The sequence below is a fragment of the Nothobranchius furzeri genome, chromosome 19 (genome assembly GCF_043380555.1).
Source record: "Nothobranchius furzeri strain GRZ-AD chromosome 19, NfurGRZ-RIMD1, whole genome shotgun sequence".
NCBI lineage: Eukaryota > Metazoa > Chordata > Actinopteri > Cyprinodontiformes > Nothobranchiidae > Nothobranchius > Nothobranchius furzeri.
In genome coordinates, this window is record NC_091759.1 from 14,883,147 (window position 1) to 14,896,484 (window position 13,338).

The 13,338-nt window shown below is 42.8% G+C and overlaps 1 protein-coding gene across 3 annotated transcripts in view; it reads right to left on the reverse strand.

The window, feature by feature from the left end:
• LOC129165156 (E3 SUMO-protein ligase ZBED1) overlaps positions 1-13,338 on the reverse strand; it is a 267,126-nt gene that overhangs the window by 95,477 nt on the left and 158,311 nt on the right. The window lies entirely within an intron of this gene.

Below are 13,338 nucleotides of genomic sequence, written 5' to 3' on the forward strand. Positions count from 1 at the left end.
GATGTAATATTGTTACAAGAGACTCATAGATCTGCCACATCCACAGATGAACTTAAAACACCTGAGTTTCCCAGCATGTTCTCTGCCTGCTATAACTCTAGGCAAAGAAGTGTAGCTATTTTAATACACAAAAACATCAATTTCACAGTATTGGACACAGTCTCTGATCCAGAGGGTAGATTTATAATGTTAAAAATATCTGTACAGAACCAAAGCTTATGTATTGTCAGCATATACTGTCCAAATATTGATGACCCTCCATTCTTTGATAATTTTTTCTCTGTACTCTCCGAACACTTGGACTGTCCACTTATACTTGTAGGTGATTTTAATTTTTGGATGAATTCCTTAACAGACAGGCTCAGTACAGCTGGGACTCAGTGCAATTGGCAATCCACTAACATAGTTAAACAGTACATGAGTGATTATGGGCTTTGTGATGCATGGCGATCTCTTCATCCTAACCGTAGAGAGTATACTTTTTTCTCGCACGTCCATCACTCTCATTCACGTTTGGATTATTTTCTAGTCAGCAGCTCATTCTTGGCTGACATTTCAGACACTGAGATACACCCCATAGCTGTCAGTGACCATGCTCCGGTTTCGTTAACTCTGGTAAACAAGAAGACAATCCTACCAAGCAAAAACTGGAGGTTTAATACATCACTGCTTAAAGATGAAGGTTTTATTGATTTTTATAAAAAAGGAGTGGGCTTTATATTTAGAACATAATGACCTGCCTGGAACATCAGCACCTATTCTCTGGGAGGCAGGAAAGTCAGTGATGAGAGGTAAAATAATCTCTTTCTCATCACATAGGAAAAAAACAGAAAACAAACATATTCAGGAGTTAGAAGAAATGATTAAGTCTTTAGAGGCATCCACAGAAGAAGAGTTACTGAGCAAATTACGTAAAGCTAAATTAGAACTTCATGGAATTATTGACAAAAAGATGCAATTTTTAGCACAAAGACTACGAATAGAAAACTTTGAACATAGTAATAAATCAGGTAAATTTTTAGCTAGCCAATTAAAAATAATTAAAGAGAAAACTACCATATCTGCTGTTAAAGACTCAACCGGGAATATAGTTTATGACCCTGAAAGAATAAACAACACCTTCAGTGACTTTTACCAAACTTTGTACTCACCACAGATAAACCCATCAGATAACGAGATCGATGAGTTCCTTGACAGGATAACACTTCCTAAATTATCAGACAGCCAAGTTACAGTCCTGGACTCGCTACTAACATCAGCTGAGCTCCAGGAAGCCCTTAAATCCATAACTAATAGGAAAGCTCCAGGTCCAGACGGGTTCCCAGTAGAGTTCTACAAAGAATTCTGGATCATTCTGGCTCCAACATTTTTCAGAATGGTGAGGGAAATCGAAGAGAGCGGCAGATTACAGCCAAACATGAATTCAGCCAATATTAGTCTCTTGTTAAAACCAGGCAAAGACCCTGCATTTCCTACCAGCTATTGCCCAATTTCTCTTATTAATGTTGATCTCAAAATAATTTGTAAAGCCCTGGTAAAAAGATTAGAGAAGGTAACCCCCTTCATAATACACCCTGACCAAACCGGTTTCATCAAGGGTAGACAGTCATCCACAAACTCACGTAGATTACTTAATTTGATAGATTTCTCTTGCAGTAGAAACATAGAAACTAGTATATTATCTCTAGATGCAGAAAAGGCTTTTGATAGAGTTAACTGGAAGTTCTTATTTGCAACTTTACATAAATTTGATTTTGGGAACTTCTTCATAAACTGACTACAAACATTATACAGTTCACCAACAGCACGTGTCAGGACGAACGACCAAATATCAGCTAGCTTCTGTCTTCAGAGGGGGACCAGGTAGGGATGCCCTCTCTCCCCCCACTATTTGCTATCTTTATCGAACCACTAGCAGCAGCAATTAGGCAAACAACAGGTATTAAAGGGATAAAGTGTAAGAAAATAGAACATAAGATCAGTCTTTATGCAGATGATGTTTTACTCTTTCTCCAGAATTCTCAATCGTCTCTCTCCCATTCAATAGAACTGATAAACTCTTTTTCAAGTGTTTCAGATTACTCTATAAACTGGTTAAAATCAACAGTTCTACGAATTAATTTCTCTTTTGTCAATTTGCTTAATACACAATCGGAGTCAGGGAATATCACATACCTGGGAATTAATGTTTCTCCCAAGCTGGCAGATCTAACCAAACTAAACTACATCCCACTTTTAAAGAAAGTGGAAGATGATCTTGCAAGATGGAAATCCTTACCGGTATAACTCATGGGGAGGGTTGCTACAATTAAAATGATGGTCTTACCCAGAATAAATTACTTATTCTCGATGATCCCAAACAAACCATCAGCTGACTGGTTTAAATCTCTGGACTCCTCAATTACTAAATTCCTTTGGCAGGATAAACCTCCACAAATTAGCTTAAAATGCTTGAGAAGACCAAAGACAGAGGAGGACTGGATCTACCCACCTTTTATTATTATTTCTTAGCCAACAGGCTGCAATATATACCAAGATGGTTGCAAGATAACCCACTAGATGAGTCCTGGTGAGATATAGAACAGACACTTTGCAATATGATAGAGCTTTCAGACTTACCATTTATTAGCTCAAGCATAAGAAAACATGAAGGCTTCAAAAGTATTAGTATCAGCACCTCTCTGACAGCATGGTGGGAGTATCTTAAAATGACAGAGTCTTCACTAGTACAATGCAGATGCACACCTATCTGGAATAATCCTGATATTTTGCAAAATAATAAAATGATGAACCTTCCGGACTGGAAAAATAAAGGAATCCTATACCTGGAACACACATTTGAAGGACTGCACTTCATCCCATTTAATAGAATAGTCTCCCAATTTTGAATGGATAAGAATAGCTTTTTAGAATATCACCAAATTAAATCTGTAGTCAAACAAAAATTTAAGCTCAATAAAATAGAATTACAAACACCACCAAGGGTATTAGACTTCTATAATCTCAAACCCCCCAAACTACTGTATAAAGTATATAAGACGCTGTCCAAAATAGACGATAAAATTGCAATCCCTATTGAAAAATGGGAGGTGGATCTATCAGTTAGCTTTGACCAGGACTTCTGGTCCCAAGCTTGTTTAAAAACTTTTAAAATGATCAGACACTCCAATTTACAATTAATTCAGTACAAAATTCTAAACAGAGTACACTATACAGGTCATTGAATGTTCAAGATGGGGTTTGTGTCGTCTGACACCTGTACACACTGCACAAACAACATTCCTGACAATTACTTTCATGCACTGTGGTCCTGTCCACCTGTCCAGGAATTTTGGGGTAGAGTATGTGAGGATCTGTCAAATTGTCTGAAATGTCATATCCCAACCACCCCTCTCTTTGTTTACTGGGAAACCTGGACGATGTCCCGATTGAAACGTCTTTGGTTCACGTGGTTCTGACTGCCATATGCATCGCTAAGAAAACTATCCTCTTGAATTGGAAAAAAAGAGAAAGTCTCTGCATTAACCAGTATGGAAAGCTTTTGTTAGATCATATTACACTTGATATAGCCTCTGCTTCCACTTCAAATCAATCACTCTGGACTCCTTTGATCGGTTCCATCACATAGCGATGATGGGGGACCATTGATGTTTTCCTGTGGGATGGTGTGGGTGGGGTGGGGGGTGGAGGGTCTGAGTTTGGAGTATCCGGATGTTCCCTGGAGGTGGGTTCACTGGTGGTGTCTGGGACTGGGGGGCCGTTGCCCTCCTCTGGAGGTGCTTGGGTTGCCTCGGGGGGTGGACTACTGGTGGGTGTGAGTGGGGCCCCTTGGGGGTCTTGGCGGCGGCTATGGGTCACTCCCTGGCGGCTGCATTGCCCCTGGGTGGGTCTGGTTCAGGGCCTGGGGGCTTGGGGTGTGGGGGTGGCCGGCCCCATGTGGGGATCTGGGCGGGGCCTTGGGGGTCGGGTCCTGGCATGTATGCTGCCGGGAAGGAGGCGGGCACAAGCAGCAGTGCCTGGCCCGGGTTCGGCGGCCTCGGGTAGACCTTGGCTCCTCTGCTGTCTCATCACAGGGGAGGGGGAGGCCCAGGAGGGGGAAGACACAACCTTACCTGGATGTCCTATGTCTTATATATTCTGGAAGTTGTGCAAATGCAGGGATGGGCATAGATATTCTGCTGGGGTGGTGCTGGGTTGGTGCCCTCGGACTCCGTGGGGCTCTGCGATGCTGCTGCTTTGGGCCCTGGCAGGATGGGCTGGGGTCTCCATGCCCTGGGTGGCAGTTTGACAACAGAGGTGCCTATTGGGGCCAGTAGGGGAGCTGGCTCCCTGGAGGGCTAAGCCCAACCAGCCATTCCTCCCCATCCCCGCATATTTTTCTCCTCCTGCTCCCTCACATCATCACGCAAACATGCACATAGGGCCTTGGGGGGTGGACAAGTCAGGGAGTGCGGGTATGGACTCCATTTCCGCATTCCTGTGGCAGCCTGCCCCCCAATTTTATCTGCACCTTATACACTTCCACCGAAGACATTCTACGCAAACACACACTTAGGGCCTTGGGAGTGAGCACATTCAACGGCACTTGGCAGGAGGATTTCTCAGCCTCCTCCCGAGTGCCGGCTCCCACTTCCAATTTTAAACTGCACTTAGACACCGAGGGCTGTGAGTGCAAGTGGGGTGGTGCGGTGGCATCAGCTGGCATAGGCCAGACAATGCCCACACTGCCCGCTCACCACAGCCATGGAATACACCTCATCAACACACAACACTATATTGGAGCAGGCGGAGGGAGACTAGGGGTCTTAGCACACCTCTGTTGTTGCTTGGCTTTCTGGGGCTGGAGGCTAGGAGGGAGATCTGGCCGTCTGGTTGGGGTCTGGGGTGGTGGGTTGCTGTGCTCAGCGTTGGGCGGGGGAGCCTGCTCATCAGCACCCCAGCAGAAAGGGTCAAACTCTGGTACCCGGTGATGGTTGTACCCCATGTGCAGCAGTACTGGGACCAGAGTGAATAGGGTGTGTATGGGGAGCATGAGTGGGTGTCCGACGTGCATTTTTGTAAGTCTTTGGTTGTATGTGCATGTGTGAGCATGAGGGAGGGAGTGTGTGACTATGTTTGTGTATGACTGTATATGTCAGGTGGGGCCTTTGACTCCCCTTTTCTCCTGGGACTTCATTTTATGATATAGATCTTCGTCTCCCCTCTCCCTGCCACACCTGGTGTGGGGTGTGGTGCCTTGGTCTGCCTGAGTGTTCGTGGCTCCCGGGTCAGGGGATTTAAGATCTTTGGCGCCTGCCTGGTCAATCCCGGTGGCTGTCTGGTGGGATCTGGGTCCCTGGGCTCTGCTGGGTCCCCAGCGTGGGTGGTCGCCCCTGGGTCCCGGGTCACTGGGCCCCGGGTCGCTTTGTCCCGGGCTCGGCCGGCTAGGGGGTGGGAGGCTGCGGGCGGGCCTGTGGACTTGCCGCTGATATCTCCCGGGACTCTGCCGGCTGCTGGTTGTGGTCCCCCGGGGCGACCCTCTGTGCCTCTCGAGGGGGGCAGGGGCCTTTCTGGTTGCAGTCTCCTTGGGGTTCCTGTGTTCTGGGGCAGCTCCTGGATCTCTGGGACTTGGAGATCCCTTCGTCTCCTACACATCTTTGGGGGCGGATCTGTGGTCCCTCACACTCTCTATTGGACGCTCCTATAGAGAAACCTTACATAAACAAGCGCGTGTACACACACAGGTGCTCACATGGTGCTCTCATAAGTATGGACTTGGGCACGTTCAACACATGTCTTAAGGCTTTCGTTGCCACTAAATGTGTGATTGTTCAGTTAAACAATGTTGATTTTATATTTCATCATCAGGTTGACGCAGTGATAGCTTGCTCCTGATGTATTGTTGTGTGTCCCATTTTTTTTTCTTCTATTCTTTCTCTTTCTGCAGGTCTAGAAGCAGACTCTTGTTCATTATTGTTCATTTTTGTGGAACCCCCACCCCCACCTTTTGTCTTTTCCTTTCTCTTTCACCTCTGACTCCGTGTCTGGTCGGAATTACAAAGCATTCAAAAACAATAACAATAAAGTTTTAAGTATCAGGTGTGAAATTAAAAGCAGACGCTTTGATGCTCCACCTGAGAGTAAATCTGTAAGGCTTGTCACCAGCATTCACACATCAATTCTGTTTGCTTCACAGCCAGACAGGACACGGTAAAAAAAACTAGTCTTGGAATGCTTCCAGGTCACGACAGGTTCATTGGCGTCAGCGAGACCCTGAAGGGGTCGTGAGGTTCCACTTTTATTCTGAAGGAACCGTCAGAGGCAGTTTTACCATTAGGCATAGGTAGGCGGCCGCCTGGGGCCCCCTTGTGTTGGGGTGCCCCCTAGCCCTGACCGCCAGCACCCCTCTGTTAATGCCACAATATTCTTATTACCAACCTGTGGTCGCAGACGGGATTGGACATGCTTCTCATTACCATAATTCCTGAACCGTTCAAGATATCATTAAAATTCCAAAAGTGCTGAAAAGATAAAAAATTGGGCTTTCCGTGCATATACAACACATTACGGTAGCCACCGGGACTCCCTGTCTTGAGCGCAAGGAATCACAACAAAGATTCAGAGACGTGCTGAGTTTGTCATCCAAAATGCTCTGTTTTATAACTTTTGAATGGCTGATCAGATCCAGGAAATTCCAATGGTTCCTAAAAGTACATAAAAGCAGCTTTCCAACGATCTATAGCACGAAGCAATCAGAGTTAGGGAAAATATCGCTACGAGCATAGGCGTCATTTTAACCGGGGACGCCGGGGACATGTCCCCGGCAAAATTTGTGATTGGCAGCTGTGTCCCCCCCACTTTCAAAAAATGAGGTTTTTTTTTTACCAGCTCAGATCGTATACCTACGTCTGCTCCCAGCAGATTTTTTTAATGTTGCAACTGGCATCTAATTATTTATACTTGAGCTTTAACTAAAAATAAAACCGTAATCAATTAATTAATTAATTTGTAACATTTCTGAAAAAGCGCCCTGCGTTATGCTGAGTTCTCTGCCCTGCTGCCCTGCATACAGCTTGTGATAAGCAGGAGAGCATGTCACCCACACTGCTCAAGAATCCCTTATTCTTGTTTAGCTCCAAGAGGTAAGCAATGTCATATTTTATTTAACACCAAAAGAAGGTGCTATTGTTATGCGATTAATGCAGGGGTCCTTCAGGCGTGCTTACAGCCACCCCAGCTGTTAGCATGTAGCTGGTGGAGGCGAGTACACGTGAGCAGAATTATATGTTAAGTCAATTTTAAGTTGAGTTAAGTAGCTTTTGTGCCTTGTTTTTGACATGCAAGGGCTCTTGGGAGTGTTCAGTTAGAAGTTTAGCTGTAGCTTCAAAAAGAAAAGCAAGTTATATGGGTGATAATGCTTCGATTAGCGTGTCGCTAATAGAAGCTAACTTCTCGTGAGTGAGTGTTAAGTTGCTTCGCTGTCTTTTTAATCTGAACAGAGTGTGATGCTGGGTAGCACACATTAGCCACGTTTACATGCAATAAATCTCCTCTATCCGATGAAAATCTTGGCTGTTCGGAAATCCCAAATGTCTGTTTACACGGACACTATTTTATGCACCAAGCATTCAATCCGAATAAATAGGTTGAGCATGCGCAGAGAGTTGTCTTTCCCGGAAAAGATGGTAAACAAATGCCATGAAATGAAATGAAAAGTGTATTAAAATCAATAAATCCGGTAGTTCACGGGCAGCTAGGTTGTCGGAGCGTGGAGTTGACCAGAGAGTGGAGCCTGATATAAAGATGAGTATTTTTCTCTGAAAATCTTAATTTGACAGTCACAAATAATATAACAAGGATATATATAATACAATAATAATAATAATACAAAATCTTTTTTGCTAGGCTAGCTATATGGATGTAAAGATTCCACCTTGCTTACAGGCTAATGGGGGGTTTCAGTGCCGTTGGAAAAGCAAAACAGGGTTTTTAATAACTGTCAATACACTACTGTGCATATTGGAATGATACATTAAAAACTGATGAATACTTAAATATGCTAGCCTATTTAATGATTGTCCCCCGCAATTTTTAAACCCCACTCAAGTGTATGGTTATTGTCCCCAGCAATTCTAAAAACAAACTGACGCCCTTGGCTACGAGGGGAAATCCTGCTGTACAGCCTGAAACGGAGCGCAGCGCCGCGGTGAAAGCGGATAATGGAACGGGGAAGCTAATCAGCATAAAAAGCCAGCAAGAAATTATGGAAATGCCTCCAAGAAAATCAACACGATCTGATAGTGTCATCGTCTGCGTCAGCCCCTTCCATTTTTGTGCCTCCTGGTGTCCTCCATCCCTCTCTAGATTCCCTCTTGTGTCCCTTTGTTCCCCAGCTCCTCTTGTGCTCCACTCCAGGATCTCCCTTTGTGCTCTCTTAGCGCCCTCATGTGTCCTTGTCTGCATCCCTGTTATGTGTCTTATGCTGTAGCTCTTTGGCACCCTCATGTGTCCTTTTTCTGCGTGTCAGTTTAGTGTCTTATGTTTGTAGTCCTTTAAGTCTATTCCTCCCAGGTCTTGTGTCATCTCATTCATCCCCAGGTCCTCCAGGTCTCATTTACATTCTGTGTCCTTGTAGTCCCCAGCTCAACGTGTGTGTGAGATTCAGTCTCCTGCTCAGTGTTTGTGTGTGTGTGTGTGTGTGTGTGTGTGTGTAGTTCTGTGTGTGTGTGTGCTTGTCCATTCCCCTTTCCTGTTTATATATTAGTGCATTGGTGTGTGTGTGTTAGTCCTTCCCGCAGCCTTTAGGTTTAGTTTTGGTGTCTTAGAGTTCCTTAGGGTTATTTGGCCCTCCTCTGTTTCTGTTTGCCCATTTTGATTATTAGGTTCACCTGTCTTCCCTCCAGCTCTCACTTCACACACCTGCTGCCATTTTCCCTAATCACTTCTCCCTGTGTATATAAGCTCTGTCTGGTCTGTGTCTGGTGTCGGTTCATTGTTGTATGTTGTCTGCGTTGCTCGTGCTCTGTATGAACTTTGTCTCCAGGTTTTTGTGCTCTAAGAAGAGCTTTGGGTGTTCCTGTTCTCCAGGATGTTTTGGACTTTGGCTCACTGCCTCAAATTACTTTTGTTCTTCGTCCTAAAATAAAAGGATTTTACTTTGAACCACCTTCTGCCTCTTGTCATCCTGGGTTCTGCGTTTTGGGTCCAAACCATCCGCAAATCGTGACAGATAGGTGTCCCAGAAGGCTTATATCTGAAGACAGTGACCACGAAGAAGGACAGATCTCCAGTGAACCAGGATATGAACGTTTGTTCAGTCTTTATTTTCAATTTTTTTATTTGAACAACCCTCAACTATTTGCTAATTGTAAGATTCAGCATCATTCCAGCATTACTTATCTTTTTACAATAAATAATTATTTTTGCTAAAACAAAAGTTTTTGGTATAGCAGTGCACGTGTGCCAGAGAAGCACCCCATGGCGGCGTGAGGTGTGCAGCACTCTGCCTGCAGCTGGAGAGAAACTGCTTCAAGGTCTACCACATCAAATAAAAACGTCTGAAAGTTTACAAAAATAAATGGTCTTAAAAACTGCTACAAGACACCAAGGTTCAAACTTTTTTAAGAATAGATGCATTTCAGTTCAAAGTTTAAATTGTTTGCCCAGTAATTTTGAAGTTCCTGTTCAGTATTAAATGTAAAAAATTCAAATCCGTTTTTTGCTTTTTTCACTTTCAAGCTGATTTTTTAAAGGCTGTAATAGAAATACATTCTAAATAGAAGAAGAAAATATCATTTCTATAGCGCCTAAAGATAAAAATCAGGAGGCGCTTCACAAACAAAAAAAATATATAAAAAAGCATTTAGAAAATGTTTAAAAATATATTTAAAATGAGCAAAAATAGGCAATTGGGATTTAAAAGAAAAAATGTTAAGATAGAGAGAGAGTGGACAGGAAAGAGGGAAATCAGTGGATCCTGAGGAAGGTGGAATAGGTGGGGAGAGCAGAATAAAGAGAGAGAGGTGAAGAAGGTCATACAAAAGCCAGCTTGAACAAGTGAGTCTTCAGCTGCTTTTTAAAGGAGACCACTGAGTCCACTGATCTCAGGCTCAGGGGGAGAGAGGTCCAGAGTCTGGGGGCCACAGCTGCAAATGATCTGTCACCTTTGACCTTTGGCCTGGTGCTGCACAACCAGTAGGCTTTGATCACTGGACCTCAGGGACCTGCTGGGGGTGTAGGGACTGAGAAGATCACCAATGTAAGATGGTGCTTGTCCATGTAAGGCCCTATAGACCAGAACCAGGATCTTGAAATGAACCCTGAAGTTGACTGGCAGCCAGTGAAGCTGGAGGAGAAGTGGCTTCACGTTTCTTTTCGTGAAATGTTATAGTGGTTTGGAAATACAAACCATACGCTGAAAGCTGAGGTTGTTCTGAAAAAAGGAGAAGAGTTACACACACTTTGCACTTTTTATTACAATTTTACAGCCATAAGATTAAAAAATACCAGGCGGCCCTGTTATAATTATGGTCATAAGAGGGTTATTAAGACGTTTGTGCGATGCACAAACAGGAAGTGATTGGTAGTCATTCCACTCCAATCCACTTGGTGGCGGTAATGCACCAAACTGTTGTTTGCCAAGTGCCATAAGACCACAAATAATAAGAAGAGAGGCGGGAGCGTTCGTAACAAACTCAAAGCGATAGTCAAAACATGAAGCATGAAATGGAGTTATCCTAGTGGCTCCAGTAAGAGAAAGAAGCAGCATGCTTCATAAAAACTTTTATCTTCACTTCTGAAAGTGACGTCGTTTTTCGATGTAAACATCAAAAGGAAGCAGAAAGGAAAGATTATGGAAAATGTTTAAAGGGAGGAAAACAGACCAAAATGGAAAATAGAAAAAAAATAACTAAGGCTAAAGCACAGGAGCACTGACAGAAAAAAGAAAGCAGAGCAAATAATGAAAGCACTCAAAGGGAGGGAAATACAGGAAAAAAAGAGGAGGACTAATAAAAAGGGAAAATAACTCATGTCAGAAGAGGGGAGAGTTTTGCAAATCCAGTTAAAGGTCAGATTGTCGAAAATTTAGTGTAAGGGGACCCATGTCTGTGTTTGCCTTGGGCCCCCAAATTGCTAAATCCGCCACTGGGAACCGTTGCGGTCAGGTGTAACTTGCAACAGATTTTATCCAGCTTGTCGAGGTTCTTTAGCTGAAGAGGAAGTCCGGATAGCCTGTCCGAGACTTCTCTAGAACACTTTGAACTAAAGAAAAGGTGGCGTGGAATAGTTTTTATAATTGTCATATTTTGGTTTACTGGCGAATCAGAATTTGACATGCAAAAGAGGGTTTATACAAACACCACAGAAAACCACGCCTCGCGTCAGAAACGAAGGTTCTGATTGGATCAGACAAAAGGAAATGTGTTGTGTGACTTTAGCATTACGTGTCATTAGTGTCTAGTGCAAAAGTCCAAGATTATAATTACTTGTAAAATACTACTGATCACAGGATTATAATATCAAGTAATAACATTGTCATTTCACAGATTGATTGAACATTAGGCTCACATTATTATTGGTAATAACAAAGTTGTTGATTATGTGTTTATCAAAAGAGTTCTTCATCTTCGTCTTGAGCCGTAACAGAGGTGAAGCAGTTCAGATGAGCAGACTACTGTCATGACTCCAGGGAGATGTTTAACCCAAGACATGTAGAATCAACACGACTTCAATGGGTGAGTAAAGAATTTATTTTAAACAGGAACAAAAAGCGCACTGGTAAGTCCAGTGAGGGTGTGCCGTTCAGATTTAGTCCATATAATTGTCCAAGATGTGCGGAAAAGGTGGGTAGCCAAGGTGAGTGTAGGTGGTGGCTCAGCAGGCTGAGGCGAGTGAGGCAGCGGAGATTAAACGGGCAGGCGTTGAAGAGGAGGATGGGACGTGGTTCTGGAAGTCCGGGGTTCGAGCGGCAAGAGTAGCGGGAAGAGTGGAGTATCCTGAACAGAATAAACAAACAGTCTTCAGAGGAAAATCCAAAAAGCGTAATCCAGAAAAACAGTCCAAGGTTCAGAGCCAAAAAATCCAATATCTGATTCTAGCAAGCAAACGAGCAAACAAAGCCGGGGCTACCTAACAGGTGCATTCATCCGGCTTATTGTGGCGTCTCCATCCTCCCTTTATACCCGACCTCCAGATTGGAGATTCGGTGCACCTGCAGCTCCCTCCGCTCCTCACCTGTGGAAAATTGCCTCAGAGATGGTTAGTGTGGAGAGAGTGCTCACCTCAGCTCAGGAACAGGACAAGTACATGAAAGACCTTGGCCTAGCTCATGTAGATTAGGCCTGTGTCAGAGACATTATGTCTCCACTCGAGCAGATGCAGCAGATCATGACCTTTAGGTCAAGAACAGGACATTCATGATGCTACTAGAGGAATTTCAAATTTGCTATTGCATCTTTAATTTGGCTTTGATCTGTGCCTTTAATTTGAATTACAATCCAGTACTAAATGATATTCGTAAATATTTCAGAAGTAATTCAAGAGAGAAACCAGAAAAACAACAATCAGATTTTCAACAAATATTTTGTAGAATAACTCTGAAACGAATGAGCTTATAAATAAAAGATGTTAAACTTCGGAACTCCCTCAGCAAGGAACTAAAAACAACTACAACGAAAGAAAATATTAACTAATTCCAAACATAACAAATGAACAACTCACGTGATGCAAATGTGACTCGTAGCAGGATTACTTATCTAACCTCGACTAATCACACTACTTTACAGTATAAAAGTTACATCTCTAGATTCATGTTTATGTTGGTTGTAAATATTATTTATAAAATGCTTTCTACAATTATGCCTATCCTTGATTTTTAACATTTAAAAAAATGGTTTTTCATTCAATTACTACTTTATTTCATTGTTATAAATGTTTAATTTTCATGCCTTATCTTTATTCTACATTTTATTTCATTTTTATATTTTATTAATATTATTCTTGTGACTACTATTTTTTTCTTTCTCCTTTTTATTCCTTTGTATTTAATTTTATTTTTATTCTATTTTTTATTTTTTATCCATATACATGACATATCTGGAAATAAAAGAAAATGTGCACGGTTACAGTTAATTTTTCAATAAATAAAGTTTTGCCCTCAACTTCATCCCCGTTTTTCACTTCGGCCCAGTCTGAGGAAGACACTCCTGGTTTAAAATAGTTCCGTATTGAAAAGAAAAGGTGTTTTCTAGAATAATTATTTGCGGTTTGACAATGACGCGTAGCTGTGGATGAGTTAAAAGTGACAGTGGGCGGAAGGTGTCTGCATTTTATTGGATAAAGCTAACCGAATTTAGTGTA